A 17,614-nucleotide genomic window follows, 5' to 3' on the forward strand; every position below is an offset into this window, starting at 1 on the left:
TTGAGCCACTTTGTTATCACGTTTATAATTTTAGTGCATGTGGGTGGGTCGCCATCTTGGCGGAGCCTACCTTATCCCGCCGCTTGCCCCCACGTGGTAACAGGGTGGCTCGGCTTTCCTTGTTCGTACACAGCGCTTGATCTCTCTTCTCAATGTATAGCAGTCCTCGATTGTGCCTAATATCACGGTGAAATTCGCACTTCTTCTTGCTATCCTTTCTCCAGGCTTGCTCTCCTACTGGTGGGTTAGGCCACCTGACTCCGTCTCCCATCTCTCTAAGTGCCTTCAAGATTCCTCCGATACCTGTAGTGAACCCATATTATGCCAAGGTAGGGAGTAGTTGGTTTTCCTCGATTCTGTTGACTCCCATCCCATAAGGCATGTATCTCTCGTCCTTCTTGTTGGTGGTTTGCTTTCTTCCTAATTTCTCCACGGCTGAAGTACTAGAAATACTTGGCGTGCTCTGTAAGCTGGCTCTGGCTAGGATATCTTCCTCCAGTCTGATCGCAGCAGCTGCCTTCTCCTGCATTGCTTCAAAACTATGGCAAGGATGCATAGTCAGCTGCTTGTATAGATCAGAGTCATGGTGGAGGCCTCTTCTGAAGGCTTCTACTGCTATTGAGATATCACACTCTCGTACTGCTACCTTCTCATTGTTAAACGGTATTGTTTTCTCCAATGCTCTCTCCCGCCCTGGACGATTCGCATGGTCCCCCGCGTGCTTCGTGGCTTTTCGCTGCTTGCGAACTGTTGAGTAAATGCGTTTACCAATTCAGCAAATGTGGATATCGACTTATTTGGCAGGCTTACGAACCATCGAAGTGCTGGTCCTGTTAGGGTGGACCCGATTCCTTTGCACATGCAGGCTTCCTTAACTTGTCCTATGGCTGTTACCGTCATCATTTTCTATTTATACTGGCTGATATGATCAAAGGGGTCTGTTGTGCCGTCGAAGAGAGGCATATTTGGGTTTGTGAACCCCTTTGGCATGGCTGTGACGGATATGGTGTCCATGAATGGCGAGTCGACATAACTGTCTAGAGCTGCTTTCTCGAGTGGGGGTGGTAGCCTTGGAACCCTACTTAGCATCTCCTTTAGTTCCAAGTACTGCTGATTAGTTATATTGGCTGAATCTGGGGTCCTCCTGTCAGCTGTCTGCATATTTCCTCCTGATCCGGTTTCTTGAAGGTTCTGATAAGCTCCGGCAGCCAAGGGGGTTGCGGTAACGATTGTCCCCTGCTGCCAGTTCACTTGGTGGTTTGACTCGGATCCTACTACAGGTGTCTGATCGATTGCTGCAGGACTGCTAACGGGGAGGCCACCTATTTGTATCCCTACGCAGCTGGCAGGCTGCCAGCTATCTAGCGTGAGGTATCCTAACCCTCGTGGGGTTATCCTTCTATCTGATGGTGTCGTATCCAAATCCAATCTTGTAATTATTTCAGCTGGTATCGTCACGCCGCCACTCCTTGCGCGGATCTACCAAAGGAAATCTTCCTTCACCTGTCTTGTTTTTGTAGTCCGGATCGCCGCTTTAGGAGATCAATTTGTGCCCAGAGCTCTCTGTCTCTCCTTCTTACCTCAGCATCTGCTCTCCTTTGATCTTCTCTCATGTTTTCTATAGCTTTCTGAAGATTTTCCACGCCGGCGAGCAGAATCTGCGTGGGACTGGGCGGCGGAGTGACGCCTGAGCTTGATGTTCCTTTGTCTGATCTGGTCTGGGCTGAGACAATAGGGGTCCTGGGAGGTAGAGAGGCTTTTGTTGTCGGTATGATTCTTGGGGTATGTCCGGGAGCCTGCGTGGCCACTGTCGATGTTGGACTTTGGGTAGACGATGGTGGTGGCGATGGCTGCCTGCTCCCTGACATGGCCTCAGATACTTGCTTTTCCATTGTATATTCAGAATATCAACGATTGACGACCACAATGTCCCCACGGTGGGCGCCAAACTGTTTAGGTCTTTTTTACCTAAGTCGATTTAGGGTCAATGTAGTGTATATTCGTTGGTTGATTGTATGATGATTTATATGTCAATAAGTAAACGGGAAATAAAGTGCGAAATGTAAATTGACACGTAAGATTTTGGTGACGCGGAAAACCCAATGTGGGAACAACCGCGGGAGGGACGGTACCCTGCCAAGTATTGCACTATATGAATAGGAGGATGATTACAATGATAACGTTTATGCTAATCTTGCTGGCGTTAGGTATCAGGCCTGCAAGATCTCGTATGGAGTATATTTGTGAATGGTGTGTCGTGATGTGGTTGTCTTGAATATAATCTTGAATGAATATATAGATGAGTGAATGAATACCCTTCTTGATTTCCTTCCTTTGCTATTTATAGGGTGAGAACCCTAAATATGTCCTACCTTGAATATGGAAAGGGAATATTACTTCCATAAGGACTTCTTTCCAAATCCGAATTCCCTTACCAATTCTCCCCGATCTCCCTAACTTCTCCCTGACGCCATTTTCCTTAACGCGGGCACCTCCCACGGTGGGCTCTTGATCCTTCTCAAGTCCATCTCCCCTTTTCCTGACCGCGGGCTCCCATCCTCCTTCCCTCTTCTTTATAATCTTTACTTTACTAAGTGAGCTTTCTTTATTACGCTATTTTTAGCCCAAACATCTAGCTAAAGGTATGTATCTTGTTTGGGCCAAAAATTACATAATAGGGAAAGGACCACTTAATAAATAATGGGCCTAATGAGAAGAAGGGGGTGTCCACGGTTGGAATAAGCACGAAGAAGGGGAATGGGCCGGCATGCACACAGGAGGAGACTGGAGCCCATTGAAGGAGGCGTCAGGAATTAGGAAAGGGGGAGTCAGGGAGAAGTTAGGGAGAAGTCAGGGAGATCAGGGAGAATTGAGGGAGACGACCAAACATGGAAAGAGTTATTATGGAAGTTATATTCCCTTTCCATAATCAAGGTAGGACATGCCTAGGGTTCTTACCCTATAAATAGCCGAGGAAGCAATCAAAGAAGGACATTCATTCACACATCCACATTCTCATCATGATATCAACTCGTCCACATACACACGCATACATTCATCCAAGATCTTACGAGATCGATACCTCGTGTTAGCAAGATTAGCATTGCGATACAGTTGTAATCATCCTCCTACTCAAAGCTAGTGCAATATTTGGCAGGGTACCGTCCCTCCCGCGGTTGTTCCCACATCGGGTTTTTCGCGTAACCAAATCTTACGTGTTAATTTATATTCCGTACTTTATTTCCTTATTTAAACATCATCATACGAACAATCATTTAACTAACCAACGAGTAAGACCACATTGACCCGAATCAATCAATTCGGTAAAAAATACCTAAACAGTTTGGCGCCCACCGTGGGGCATTGTGGTCGTCAATCGTTGATACTCTAAATACACGATGGATAAGCAAGCATCAGACGCCGTGTCAGGGATCAGACAACCGTCGCCACCACACTCTTCTACTCAAAATCCAGCATCAACAGTGGCAACACAGGCTCCTGGACATACTTCGAGGACAACACCAACAACAAAAACCTCTCTACCTCCTAAGACTCCTGCTGTCACAACCCAAGCCAGATCAGATAAGGGAGCATCAAGCTTAGGCCTCACCCCGCCACCTAGTCCCACACAAATCTTGCTCACTGGCGTAGAGAACCTCCAGAAAGCCATGGAAAACATGAGAGAAGACCAGAAGAAAGCAGAAGCTGAAGCAAGGAAGAGGGACAGAGAGCTCTGGGCGCAGATAGACATCCTGAAACAGCAGTCTGCCACCCCGATGAGCAGGGCAGGGGAAGGAAGGTCTCCACTAGTAGATCTGACATAGGGGGCATCAGGCAGCAGGAATCCACTTCGACAGATACCAGCCGAACTGGTAACAAGGTTGGATCTAACTACAGTACCAACGGATAGAAGAATAACCCCCCAAGGGCTGGGATACCTCACACCAGATGACAGGGCTGTCGTGTACCTATCAAAAATAACTAACTAAACTAACTATATAGCTAGGGAAGTCAGGTCGATCTCCTCAGAGAGGTAAGATATCTGTAAGAGTCTGTCTATTTGGTCACAAATGGGGGGCATTGTAATTTGATTTCCTAAACTAAATGCTTTAAGGCAAGAGAAATAAGGAAAGAACAATTAAGGCAGAAAATAGGAATAAAATATCAATAGAGAAGGGGCATGTCAGGATTTCGGTTCACTACGGTAGTCCAGTGACTCAACTGTAAACAACTTAGATAAATTACTGCGAGATGGATATGGAAAGGTCCTTCCGGTCCACTTTCTACCCTAGACTCCCACTAACTTAACTTCCGTCCTCGTCAGAGTAGTCTACTGTTCATAGCAGGTCTATTTAGTCCAATCTTCCGATCTAGGATTAAATTTAACCAGATTAAAAAGGTGACTCAGAAGCGTGCAGTCAACTAAGTCGATAAATACAGTTATATTGCTATGGTGACAGATTCTCATAAATAATTCATCTAACCTATTTACTACATCATCACATTTCTACCGTAGATCCCCTAATCCCAACATGAAAAGATTTAGCTACTCATATTGCTAATGTTGTCAATAAGAACAATATTGAAATAACTAATAAATGACATAATGAAATTGTAATAAAAATGCATAAACTAATTAGGGCAAAAATAATTAAGGAAGAACAAAGGAATTAAGATGAACAAATGAAAGATTAATATTAAGAAGGGAGAAAGAGATTACAATCGCAAGAATCCGGCGTAAAGAACAAACAAATCCGAGCTAAATAACCCCGAAAACAAAGTTACAGTGAAGGGAAAAGAGAAGCGCAGTCTTTACTGTGAAAGATGAATAAATGATAAAATCTTAGATACAATAGATCCTAATGACCTAGTTAACGTGCGTTTAAATAGAAAAACTACTAAGTCCATAAGCTAAAACACGTTCACGGGCTAATTAAAGCCCACGTAAGCCAAAACCACTCGATCGAGTAGTATGAAACCACTCGATCGAGCATTTCTCCAGATAATGTACTCGATCGAGTAGAATTGTTACTCGATCAAGTAACTTCAATTTCATCACTTCTTGATCGAGTAATATATTACTCGATCGGCCAACCAATGCCATAGAAACCACTCGATCGAGTGGTAAAATAGCTCAATCGAGTATTCTTCCTTCAAATCAGCACAAACTCGTGACCGACTGCCTCGTAGACCGTTCCTTCACGCATCCCAATGCAAGATCTCACTCTAAAAAATACCGTCTCCTCAAAATGCATGCAAAAAGGACGAAAATGGTACGATTCTACTACTTTTACGTTCATTCCTTCAAAATAGTCAAGACAAACCAAAGTAGCCAATTCGGGGGCAAAATGCAATATAAACAGTACGAAAGTACATAGAATTACATGCTAAAATAGGCTAAAAAGGCTATACAAAATGCACATATCAAATCTCCCCAAACCGAACCTTTACTCGTCCTCGAATAAACTACAATGCAACTAATGGAACGGAAATGAAAACTCAGAGCTAGCTTAACTTGTCTACTTGAACCAATTTAATGCAACAAAAATTAACAGTCATAGCTAAGCAGTCAATACGCAAACGAGTTATAAGCTGTTCAGAAATATTGCCAACCTATCGACCTTGCAAGACCAACAAAATCGGACTCCCACGTGGTCACTCTTCTCTCATGAACCAAAGGGTGAATATTATAAGTAAAAGAGAGAAAGAGAAACAGTCACTCACCTAACTGCGACCTACATAGCATGCATGCAACAAAAAAGAAAGACGATTCAAGTACTAATGCACACACTCCAACCATTAATGTCCGTCACAGCCGAGGACTTACAAATAATATGGGAATAGTGAGGTTCAGGTGAGAAAAGGCAAAACAAGTTATGGTAAAGTGGAGGTAAAAGCGTCAATCTAGTTCCTAAATAGGACCATATATGACCATCCGATTCTCAGCCGACTGAAAAATAAAGTACAAGTGCCCTTCATTAGGCACACAACTCACCATCCATTTACACTATCTCCTCAAAAATATGGAATCAAACAGAGGAGTGAGACCGTCACAAGGTAAAAGTGAATACAGACGGACTCAAAAAGCAAACCAGCTCAAAATATTGGAAACTTTTCTCTCTGGTTCTTCACTGTACAAACGTGATTTTTCTTTTTTTTCTCATTTTTTTCTTCTTTTTTTCTCTTTTCACGTTTTTCTTTTTTTTTTCTTTTTCTCCTTTCTTTAATTTCCACCAACTCCAATCATATACACACAGGCCAAACTGCAGATGGAAAAATATAACACAAAAGACATGCTAAACTAGCTTGACTAGGCAGGCTCAGTTTGGGATGTAGTTAGTGGGTCAAAAAGGCAAGTTTTGGCTTAAGTGGAGCTAAATGGGTGAAAAATATAAGAAAAGGGGAAAATTTGCAAGCACCTCCCTGCATGTGACACCGACCACAAACCCGAATATGTGCATTTGACAAGAAATCGAATGTCATAAAAGTGCAAAAATGATGAACATGCTATGAAAGGAGTACTACTCTCATTTCCTAATTAACTGGTCATGAATGTCACCAGTTATGGGCTCTAATCCTCAGAAATTGTAAAGTAGGTTGCCAATTTATCAGGTCAAGTCTAAACAGTCAGCTATATTTGAACAAAAACTCGTAGACTATGCGTATGACAAAGCTAATAACCATTAACAGAAGTGCAAGGCTCAAGTAAGATGACAAGTTATAGTGCAGTTTTATCACGGAAATCAACCGTTCCGACTCAACCTATATGCAAAAATAAACGTGAATATTTTTGAAAATTTTGAAATTTTCTAATTTTTTGAAGTTTTTTGGGTATTCAATGAAATAAATAAACAATGCAAGCTGAAATAAATAAACGTGAATGCAAAACAAATGCAAATGCAGACTCAAAAGGATGCAATACTCTCCCCAAACCAAAACGGACAACGCCCTCATTGTCCTCCAGCATACACCAGCAGATATATACAAGGGAATGGGAATATACAACAAATAAAGAATGAAAAACAATAAAATAAAAAGGAGACAAAATAAATAAAAGAGCGAGAATAAACATACAAAACACGAAATTCCCCAAACCAGCCAGAAAACTGGGGAAGTGAGTAGACCAGCAGCTACTCGTCAGCCTCCTCGTCACTCTCATGCACGTCCTCCACCGTCACCGTGAAGTCCGGATCTACCTCCTGCTCTCTCCTCCTCCTCTGCTCAGCTCGAGCTCTCTCCGCCGCCGCCGCCGGGTCCTTGTCCTCCTCCTCCACACTAGCAGACTCCGGATACCCCTCAGCTGGGTACCGGTAAAAGGAAGGAGATGGCCAACCTTCTGGGATCGGACGGTGTCGCCTCATGTGATACTCGTCTACAGAAAACAAAGTCAAAGCTATGTACGGCTCCATACGAGCCTGTCTCTCTCCAATCTCAACTAACAAACCATCACGGTGCCCTTGGTCCATCACCGAGGACGCCTCAATGGGTGGTGGAGGTACAAAATTAGTCGGTAGGACCGGCTGTGTCTGTGTATGGTCGGCGGGTGCAGGAGTAGGAGTAGGAGTAGGGATTGGCGTAGGTGTGGCCGTGGAAGTCTGGCCACCCGTGGAAGGTGCGGATCCCTCTCCGGTCTCAAGTCTACGCCGCTTCTTAGCGGCGGGTGAAGTGGTAGGTGGGCGGACCTGGAGGTGGTACTGAGGTAGAGGTGGTGGTCGGGCACCCCGTGCAAGAGTGGGCAAAGGGGCTAGACGAGGAAAGGTGTCTTAAGGAAGGTCGACGGACAAGGAACTATCTATCTTCCATGTCCGGTAGTCTGTGGTCAGCCAAGTCTGAGAGTGCATGGCAGCTAGGCTCAGATACCTATCACTGTCTATCTAATGTAAGTCACAAGGCAAGACGGTGAGGAGAGAACGGGCAATAAAGGTGGCTATGCCACCGTAGACAATAGTGCACATGAGCTTCTCTCTCTGAGCCTGGAAGTACCTGGCGTTCAAGTAAGCGATGTTGAGGGTAAAGGGACCCTCGCCGTCGATGTTCAGGTAACCGCCTAAGATGGAGAGCTCGTTGTTGTTAATGTTGTTTGGCTCCTTTTGGCCAAAAATAGTGCTCCCCATCACTCTAAGAAAGTAACGGGCGGGGGGTAGGTGGACCTGAGCGAGCTTTCGCTCGTGAAAAGGGGTATGTGCCAAAGTGATGTGACCATAATTAGCGCATATTTAGCCCCCGAATTATCCTTGTTCCCATGCTTTTTAGTGCATACTTGGATCATTTATTGTCTTTAGTTCTTTGTTTTGCATATTCTTTGAGATTTTGATCCCTTGGTAGGAAAGGAGTAAGAATCTTGCATTTTCATGGCAAAACGAGACTAAATTGATTGAATTCAATGACCAAGCATCAAGGAGAGAGAAGATTAGAAGGCCTTTGTACATATCATAGTAGTTGGGCAATGACAAGAAAGGATCCTTGCATCCCCGAGGAAATCCCCAAGGATTTTATGAAGAAAAAGGGAAGAAAAGAAGAAGAAACAATGCTAAGCTACAATCCGAGCGGCTTCTATCCGCCCGTCCTCCATAAGCACAATCCGTGCGTCTTCCTTTAAAGACGCCCGGACAGCAGCCACAGAATCCGCCCGGATTCCCTCGAAGACACCCGTCTTCCCCTGCCACGATCCGCCCGTACCGACTCCAATACGCACGGATTCGGTCAACGAAATTTCGTCTTCTCCAAGCTACAAAGAACGAAGCCCTTCCTTCGAAAAATACCCCGCTTCTCCTCGCTCAATCTAAAAAGTGTAATTACTAGTTTAGCCCTTAGTTAACCCTAATGCATCCACCTAATTTCCACTATAAATACCCCATTTGTAAATAATCAAGGGGGATCTTTTTTACCAGGCTCTCTTAGCTAGAAAATCCTTCCTTAGATTAGATTAGGAGTAGATTAGAATAGATTACTCATTAATCTTTCCACAAATTACACATTAATCTCTCCTTAATTATTGTTCAAATTTATTATTCAAGTTTGTTACTTTTGGGTAATTAAAGATTATTGGGTTATTATTGGAGGATTGACAACCCTTCATCAATCAATCAAGTTTCTTCTATTATTCTTTGCTTTATTATTTGGATCATCTCAAGTTTGGTATAATTCCTTTACTCTTTAATCTTTATTGTTGTTTTCTTCATTCTATTATCATGTTTATACTTGTTTTGATGATTGACACCATTAATGACATGTTTCCCATGATAATGAGTGAGTAGTCCCTTAGCTAGGATTAGTGGGTAATTAGGAGAAACCAACATGGGATTGATTCATGCTTAATCTAATATGTTCACATGATTAAATTACTTGCTTGTTGTGATGTCAACTTTATGCACATGTTATGTTTGATGAAATGTCAAGCCTATGAATCCTTGCATTTACAACCATCTCTTATCTACTCAATCAACTTGACTTGTAAGATATAAACCAACTCGAGTCTTATTAGACCATGCATAGAAGTTGAATAGGAGGAAAGTAAGTCGACTTGTAGGTGTTGTACAATCTAATCGATTCGGCTCCGGGACCAATCTCTTCCTATGAACCGTAAGACATAAACCAACTCGGTTCCCCCATAACATTAATCGCTTGCAACCTTGTAAACATGTTTGTATTATCAACACCATGAATCCCCTATGACCCCATGACATCCTAGTGCTTTTAAGTCATTTGTTTACATTTCTTAGTTCATTGCTTCTTTTACTATATTGCTTGCATTAGTCTAGACACAACTATAAACCCAAATCAATCGTGACACTAGCATAAATTGAGATAGATAGACTTAGAACCCAAAGCACACCATCTCATGGATCGACCTCGACTTACCGCTAACTAGTTGTATGTTGAGTATTTTAAATGTGTTTGATTGGATGTGACCCAACGACATCACACCCATATCAAAATGGCGCCGTTGCCGGGGACGGTGTTATGTGATTAAGTTCTTACTTGTTTGTCTATTTTGATTTTGCTTTAACCTTGAGGAACTTGTTCCTCAAGGATCGTTCTTACAATTTTTGTGTAGTTTCCATGTTTGTAGTTGTATCTTTATCTTAGCTATGATGATGACCTAAGACTTGACATATGGAGTATGTGGTGGATCCTTTGAGTATGACTATGGGTATGGGGAGTTTGAGGAGCTAGTCAACACAAACCTACCTTACACCTCATACAATGAAAATCCTAACTACTACCCCAAATTTTCCAACCAAAACACTCACATCCAATATCCACAAGAACCACCCACTCAATACCCACTTCATAATGAGTTTCAATTGCCGCAATACAACCACTTTCACACCTACCCACAACAAGAAGATGTACCCATTCAAAATGTGATTCTCCAAATGATGGGAGATCAACAAAACTTCTTCAAACAAATGCTAGAAGAGAGCCAAAGAAGGGACATTGTTCTTCAAGGCATTATTACTCAAGGTGAGGGGTTGGAAATTCAAATTGACCAAATAAAAGAAACCCAACTAACTACCCCTCACCACTCTTTGGACATTGACCATGAATGTGAGTTTGAAGGAGTTACCTTTGATGAGAAGTGGGAAGAGCCAACCTCATTGAGTTCTTGTGAGTATGAAAGTGTGGTGTTTGATGAGGAAGATATGAAGTTGAGTAAGCCAAATACTCTTAACCTTTGTGAGTATGAGGGTGTATCATTTGATGTGAATGTTGAGATGGTGGAGGAAGAATTAATGAAGAGGAGTGAAGCCCCCATCTATGATTCATATGGAGATAGAGATGATGACAAGCCTATGGAAGAAGCTTATGCGGGATATGTGTCTTGCAATGAAGAAGAGGAATGGAGTTGTGAGATTGCCTTACTTGAGGAGCCCATCCTTGAGAAGTTTGAGGTATGCTTCCATGAAGAAGATGAATTCCTTTTCCCCATTTCCCATGAAGACTACTTGGCCCCTACCATGGAGCCAATTATTGTTGGAGAGGATATGGTGAACCTTCTTCAAAAGGTCAAGGCATCATACAAAAGCTACTTGGTGGCAAAGCTCAAAGAGAAACTTGCACGTGAAGCTACTTGTGGAAATTTGGCACCCACAATGTCCACTTCCAAGGAACTCGGTCATCAAGGTCATAAGGATTCTCCTTCTACTCATGAAGGATTGATAAATTCAAATGCTATCATCATCACCGAAAGTGAAAGAGAAGGTGGTAAGTGGAAGTCTCCGGACGAAAATAAACCATACTTCATACCTAGTGATGAAAGGAATCATGGGCTAATTGGTTTGAAACATCGTGAATATCCAAGTGCCAAGAAGACGAAGAAAACAACAATGAATGACAAATTCCTTTGGCCAAGCTTCGTCTTGAAGTTAAGCAAACCATACTTGTGCTTATTTGGAGCTTGTTCACAAGCTTTTGATCTTCTTTTAAGAGCCTTGAGCTCTATGGACAAGAATTTCAACAAGGAATGAGTTTGGTGGAGTCCTCCCTCAAACCACCATTTGTAAGATACCCTTTCCCTTGACCTTGCATATACATTTAGCTTGCATTTGTATTTTATTTCATATTGCATTTACATTAGTTAGTTCATATAGTATAGTTGCATTGTATATATCTCACATGATTCATGTAGATAGTTGCATATAGACTAGAATTCATGCATAATCACTAATGGCCAAACCTATTCATTTCTACACTAGAAATAGTGTTTAAATCGGTTTGGGGAGGTTTGATCATAGGTGACCATAGTCTACTAGAAAACATGCATCATCTAGTGTAGATTAGTTTGCATTCATTTGTTATATATGTCATATAGAATTGCATTTAGTTAGAGCATGCATTCATTCATATCATATCATTGCATTCAATCAAAAATCCAAAAACATGTATTTCTTTTTCATTCCTACTCCTATATGTACATTGAGGACAATGCCCATATTAGTGTGGGGATGGGGAATTCTAACTTAACTTTTATTCAAAAATCCAAAAAATTGAAAAATTTCGAAAATCCATAAAAATTTTGAAAATTGAAAAAACCAAAAACATTTTATTTCTTTTGTAGTGTAGTCATGTATATATTGTTGTATATATTGTGTTTGTTCTATCCTTGTTCACATTGATTGACTACACCACATCCGAGACATGAGGATCATGAAGACCGCATGGTATGATCTTTCCAATCTCCTTTTTCCTCTTTATGTTAATGACTATGTGGATTTGTTTTGATTGATGCGGTATAACAATGTGAACTCAGGACTTGCATTTAGTTTATATGTCATATTAGTTGATAGAATCACTTGAATTAGGATGTATATAATAGTTGCATCATGGCATATAGTTGCATGTAAATAAAAAGTTTTGAAAAGTGCCTAATTGAGAACTTTGACAAGAGCAACTAAGCCATTACAAATACTTTTTCAACTTTAGACTTTGCCTACTAGAATGGTTGTAAAACACCCTAGATTGTGTCATACTAGTGTCTTTTGACCCATGACCCAAAGCCTAGTCAAGGGTTTGCATGTGAGTCACCTATCCAACCCCGTGATGCGATGTGGACTTGGTTAACTTGTCTAGGTGACCTTGATTGACCTTGTGGTAAGGCAACCCAAAAATACTTTCTTTCAATAAGTTTGAAGTGCTCATTTCGAAATTTTATTATGTGGAAGTAATTTATTGCCAAGGAAACCTCAAATGTTATGAAATGTTGAAATGTTGAGAAATTTAGTTGTTTTGATGGAGGCGTACCACTTCGATGTGCTTTGAAGAGGGATCCATTGAATTGAGCCCCCACACGGTTGTGAATTCAACCGCCCAGAGACAGAGTGACTATCACCCCAAAAAGCTATTGTCTAGAGGTTAACCGGTTGCCTAATAAGCGATTGGCGAAAGCAAAGGACACTAGCCCGGAAGGGACAAACCCCATCTCTAATTTTTGAAATGTGAAAGTTGAATGAGGTCAATTTTTGAATATTAGTCATATCCACCCTTTGTTTATAACGATTTGAGCATTTCATTCCCAAAAAGCCTTTTTGTCAAGCCACTTTGTCGAGCTTGGGACGATCCATGACCTTTAATTTTGTAGAGAATTCGAGACTTGTCATGTCATATGCTACTAGCATCATAGGGATCATCATTCCACCACCATCCGATTGCTCTTGACGAAAGCATTTGGAAATTGAGGACGAAAGTAGTCTAGTTTAACACCATTTGGAGGTGATTTAGTGCCATCCTCCTAGCCTTAGTAATTTGTTGAACTAGTATTTGTGAAGGATTATATGATCTTAAATTTGTTCTTTTTTAGTTGACTCCGCCACTTGATGAGGAAGTGGCTATTCCTTTTGTAGATGCATCCATTATTTGATTTTGTGTGCTTAATGTTTGGATGTGTCGCCATTTTGGCAAGACCCACCTTGCCTTGCAAGAAGGCATCCTACCTCATGGTTGTCTTGTTGTGAGTTGTAGGGGCGGAGTGAGACCCGCTAATTGTCTCATATCGGCTATGTTATTAGGTTAGTTTAAATAATGGTCCTAGTCTTTGTCACCTCTATACTCGGGACGAGCAAAGGTTCGGTTTGGGGATATTTGATGTGACCATAATTAGCGCATATGTAGCCCCCGAATTAGCCTTGTTACCATGCTTTTTAGTGCATACTTGGGTCATTTATTGTCTTTAGTTCTTTGTTTTGCATATTATTTGAGATTTTGATCCCTTGGTAGGAAAGGAGTAAGAATCTTGCATTTTCATGGCAAAACGAGACTAAATTGATTGAATTCAATGACCAAGCATCAAGGAGAGACACGATTAGAAGGCCTTTGTACATATCATAGTAGTTGGGCAATGACAAGAAAGGATCCTTGCATCCCCGAGGAAATCCCCAAGGATTTTATGAAGAAAAAGTTAAGAAAAGAAGAAGAAACAATGCTAAGCTACAATCCGAGCGGCTTCTATCCGCCCGTCCTCCATAAGCACAATCCGTGCGTCTTCCTTTAAAGACGCCCGGACAGCAGCCACAGAATCCGCCCGGATTCCCTCGAAGACACCCGTCTTCCCCTGCCACGATCCGCCCGTACCGACTCCAATACGCACGGATTCCAGTACAGCGAAATTTCGTCTTCTCCAAGCTACAAAGAACGAAGCCCTTCCTTCGAAAAATACCGGCTTCTCCCTGCTCAATCTAAAAAGTGTAATTACTAGTTTAGCCCTTAGTTAACCCTAATGCATCCACCTAATTTCCACTATAAATACCCCATTTGTAAATAATCAAGGGGGATCTTTTTTACCAGGCTCTCTTAGCTAGAAAATCCTTCCTTAGATTAGATTAGGAGTAGATTAGAATAGATTACTCATTAATCTTTCCACAAATTACACATTAATCTCTCCTTAATTATTGTTCAAGTTTATTATTCAAGTTTGTTACTTTTGGGTAATTAAAGATTATTGGGTTATTATTGGAGGATTGACAACCCTTCATCAATCAATCAAGTTTCTTCTATTATTCTTTGCTTTATTATTTGGATCATCTCAAGTTTGGTATAATTCCTTTACTCTTTAATCTTTATTGTTCTTTTCTTCATTCTATTATCATGTTTATACTTGTTTTGATGATTGACACCATTAATGACATGTTTCCCATGATAATGAGTGAGTAGTCCCTTAGCTAGGATTAGTGGGTAATTAGGAGAAACCAACATGGGATTGATTCATGCTTAATCTAATATGTTCACATGATTAAATTACTTGCTTGTTGTGATGTCAACTTTATGCACATGTTATGTTTGATGAAATGTCAAGCCTATGAATCCTTGCATTTACAACCATCTCTTATCTACTCAATCAACTTGACTTGTAAGATATAAACCAACTCGAGTCTTATTAGACCATGCATAGAAGTTGAATAGGAGGAAAGTAAGTCGACTTGTAGGTGTTGTACAATCTAATCGATTCGGCTCCGGGACCAATCTCTTCCTATGAACCGTAAGACATAAACCAACTCGGTTCCCCCATAACATTAATCGCTTGCAACCTTGTAAACATGTTTGTATTATCAACACCATGAATCCCCTATGACCCCATGACATCCTAGTGCTTTTAAGTCATTTGTTTACATTTCTTAGTTCATTGCTTCTTTTACTATATTGCTTGCATTAGTCTAGACACAACTATAAACCCAAATCAATCGTGACACTAGCATAAATTGAGATAGATAGACTTAGAACCCAAAGCACACCATCCCATGGATCGACCTCGACTTACCGCTAACTAGTTGTATGTTGAGTATTATAAATGTGTTTGATTGGATGTGACCCAACGACATCACACCCATATCACAAAGCCCGCCAAAGAAGACTAATGACCTTCCTAGAGGCAACAGAGGTGCCCGTAAAGTAAAGGCCGAGTCGGGTACCAAATTCCTCAAGTGTCATAGAAAAGGTCCGGTTATACAACCGGAAGGTCACAGAAAGACTAGTAGGGACAGCGTCGTGTGCCCCTGAGGAGAAGGTGAAGGAGCTGAAGAACTCAAGGCTCAGCTCCCTAAAAGTGTGGCCGCTCATAGTGATGAGTCCGGCCATCCCCGTGCCCCGTAAAAGCTCACAAACTGGCTCGTAGAAGCCGAGCCTCTGAAGTGCCGGACGGTCTAAGAATCGGGTAGGGAGAAACTCACATTCAACTAATTTATAAAATCGCTCACGATGAATACCATTTACAAAAATTACCTGAGGGAAACGAGGGTGTGAGTCAAGAGAGTCATCCCCTCGAATCATGACACAGCCAGTAGCAGGTGTAGCATGACCACGACTCCGGCCTCTGGAACCTGAGGTAGAAGACCGTCCGGTGACGGTACGAGGAACTAGGGCCGCCCTAAAAGCAGCTGCGACTGCGGGTGAGTCCGCCACAGTTATGCGGACCGTGGCTGAAGTAGAAGCTGTGACTGCAGATGTGACCGCCAATGAGGAAGAAAGGCTAGCAGCAGTGCTAGCAGTAGTGGTGGCTGTGACTGAGGTGGCAGCTGAAACAGGGCTAGCAGCATTAAATACGGTTCCGGCAGCAGAAACCAGAAAAACAGAGGTACTAGCAGGTGCGGAGACGACAGTAACAGCAGGGACTACCGTCTCAGACAGAGACAAGGATGGACTGGAAGCAGAGCTCGTAGAAGGCACAGAGCTAGAATCCATCCTATAAAAATTGGGCAGGGGAATTTGATAAGAAAACAGCATGAAAACAGCGTGAAAATTCCCAAAGACAGTCCAAAAACTCGACTAACAGCCCAAAAAAAATTCCCAAATTTCCTCAAAAACTTTGAATGATAGCAGGTAAACGGTGATAGGGGAAGGGTAGCAGGCATCAATGGCAGCAAATTAAGCAACAATTGAGGCAAATGAAGCATAGCCAGCAGTACAGATCCAAAGACAGTCGAAAATTCGTCTAAGATGAACCCTAATCATCAATTTCTCACAAAAAAATTCGAATGAACCATGTAAAAAGCAATGAGGAACGGGAATTGATCATCAAGCAAGACAAATTGGCAAAGAATTACAACTATAGTCGAAAAATTCGACCCAATGAGGAATTTCGAAACCTAATTCCTAATGCACTTCATAAAAGGCAAAATTAATGAAATTATAATGCAAAAAAGTGTAGGAATTACTTTCTTGATGCTAAGGAACCTACAAATGGCAATTAATCGACAATCAACAAGCAACAATGGTGATTTTTGATAGAAAAATCGTGAAACCCTAGAATCCTCAATTGATCGTGTAAATTAGCGTGAATCAAAGGGCTAATGACGATTAATTAACAATAAACACAATGTAGGTGGCGGATTTGGCAAAAGGGCAAGAAAATGGAAGATTTTAGGGGTAATTTTGATCGCAAATAAGGAAGGGGGTCGAAATAAGAATGAAGAAAATGAAATAATAAAACAAAGGAGGGAGTTAAAGAGACTCCCTGCGAGTAAATTCCAATTTTACTCGATCGAGTGGTTTAGAACTGCTCGATCGAGAACTTCTTATTTTCATCTACTCGATCGAGTAAAAAGTTACTCGATCGAGAACTCCCCTTTTCAGCTTTAGTCGATCAAGTAACTGGAAACCATTTGATCGAACAAATTCCACTCGATCGAGTACAAAAAGTACTCGATCGAGCTCTTTTCCTCGTGTAAGCCCTTGAATTTGCGTATAATTCCCCAAACCTGCATAAAAAGATTCGCAAAAATATCCCAAAATACCAAATACGAAAAGTAACAGTCTATAGTCCTCTAATCTATACTAAAATTGCCTAAATTCTAATTGTCCTAATTAAAAGCAATAAATAAAATTCAACGGAAAATTTAAAAATTGTTTTTACAATATGTTACACGGGGCATTTCCCCGCTCACTTCTCGAAGCAATTCCGCAGCCCCTCGGAGGGCTTCTGACTGGAAGACGTCATCTCAGCAACATTAATGGTCCTCTTTAATTTCCACGAGCTTGCATTTTAATCATTGGGAGGAGAATAGTTGACGTCTATATACGCTCGAACTTTTCTCATCCTTACTCCGTTCTCACCGGCTTTAACATCAATGCTCCCACTTTGACTGACATTAATTGCACAATACCCTTTGACAGCTCCTGCATT

This window comes from Silene latifolia, chromosome Y (assembly GCF_048544455.1).
Source record: "Silene latifolia isolate original U9 population chromosome Y, ASM4854445v1, whole genome shotgun sequence".
In the NCBI taxonomy this organism is placed as follows: Eukaryota; Viridiplantae; Streptophyta; class Magnoliopsida; order Caryophyllales; family Caryophyllaceae; genus Silene; species Silene latifolia.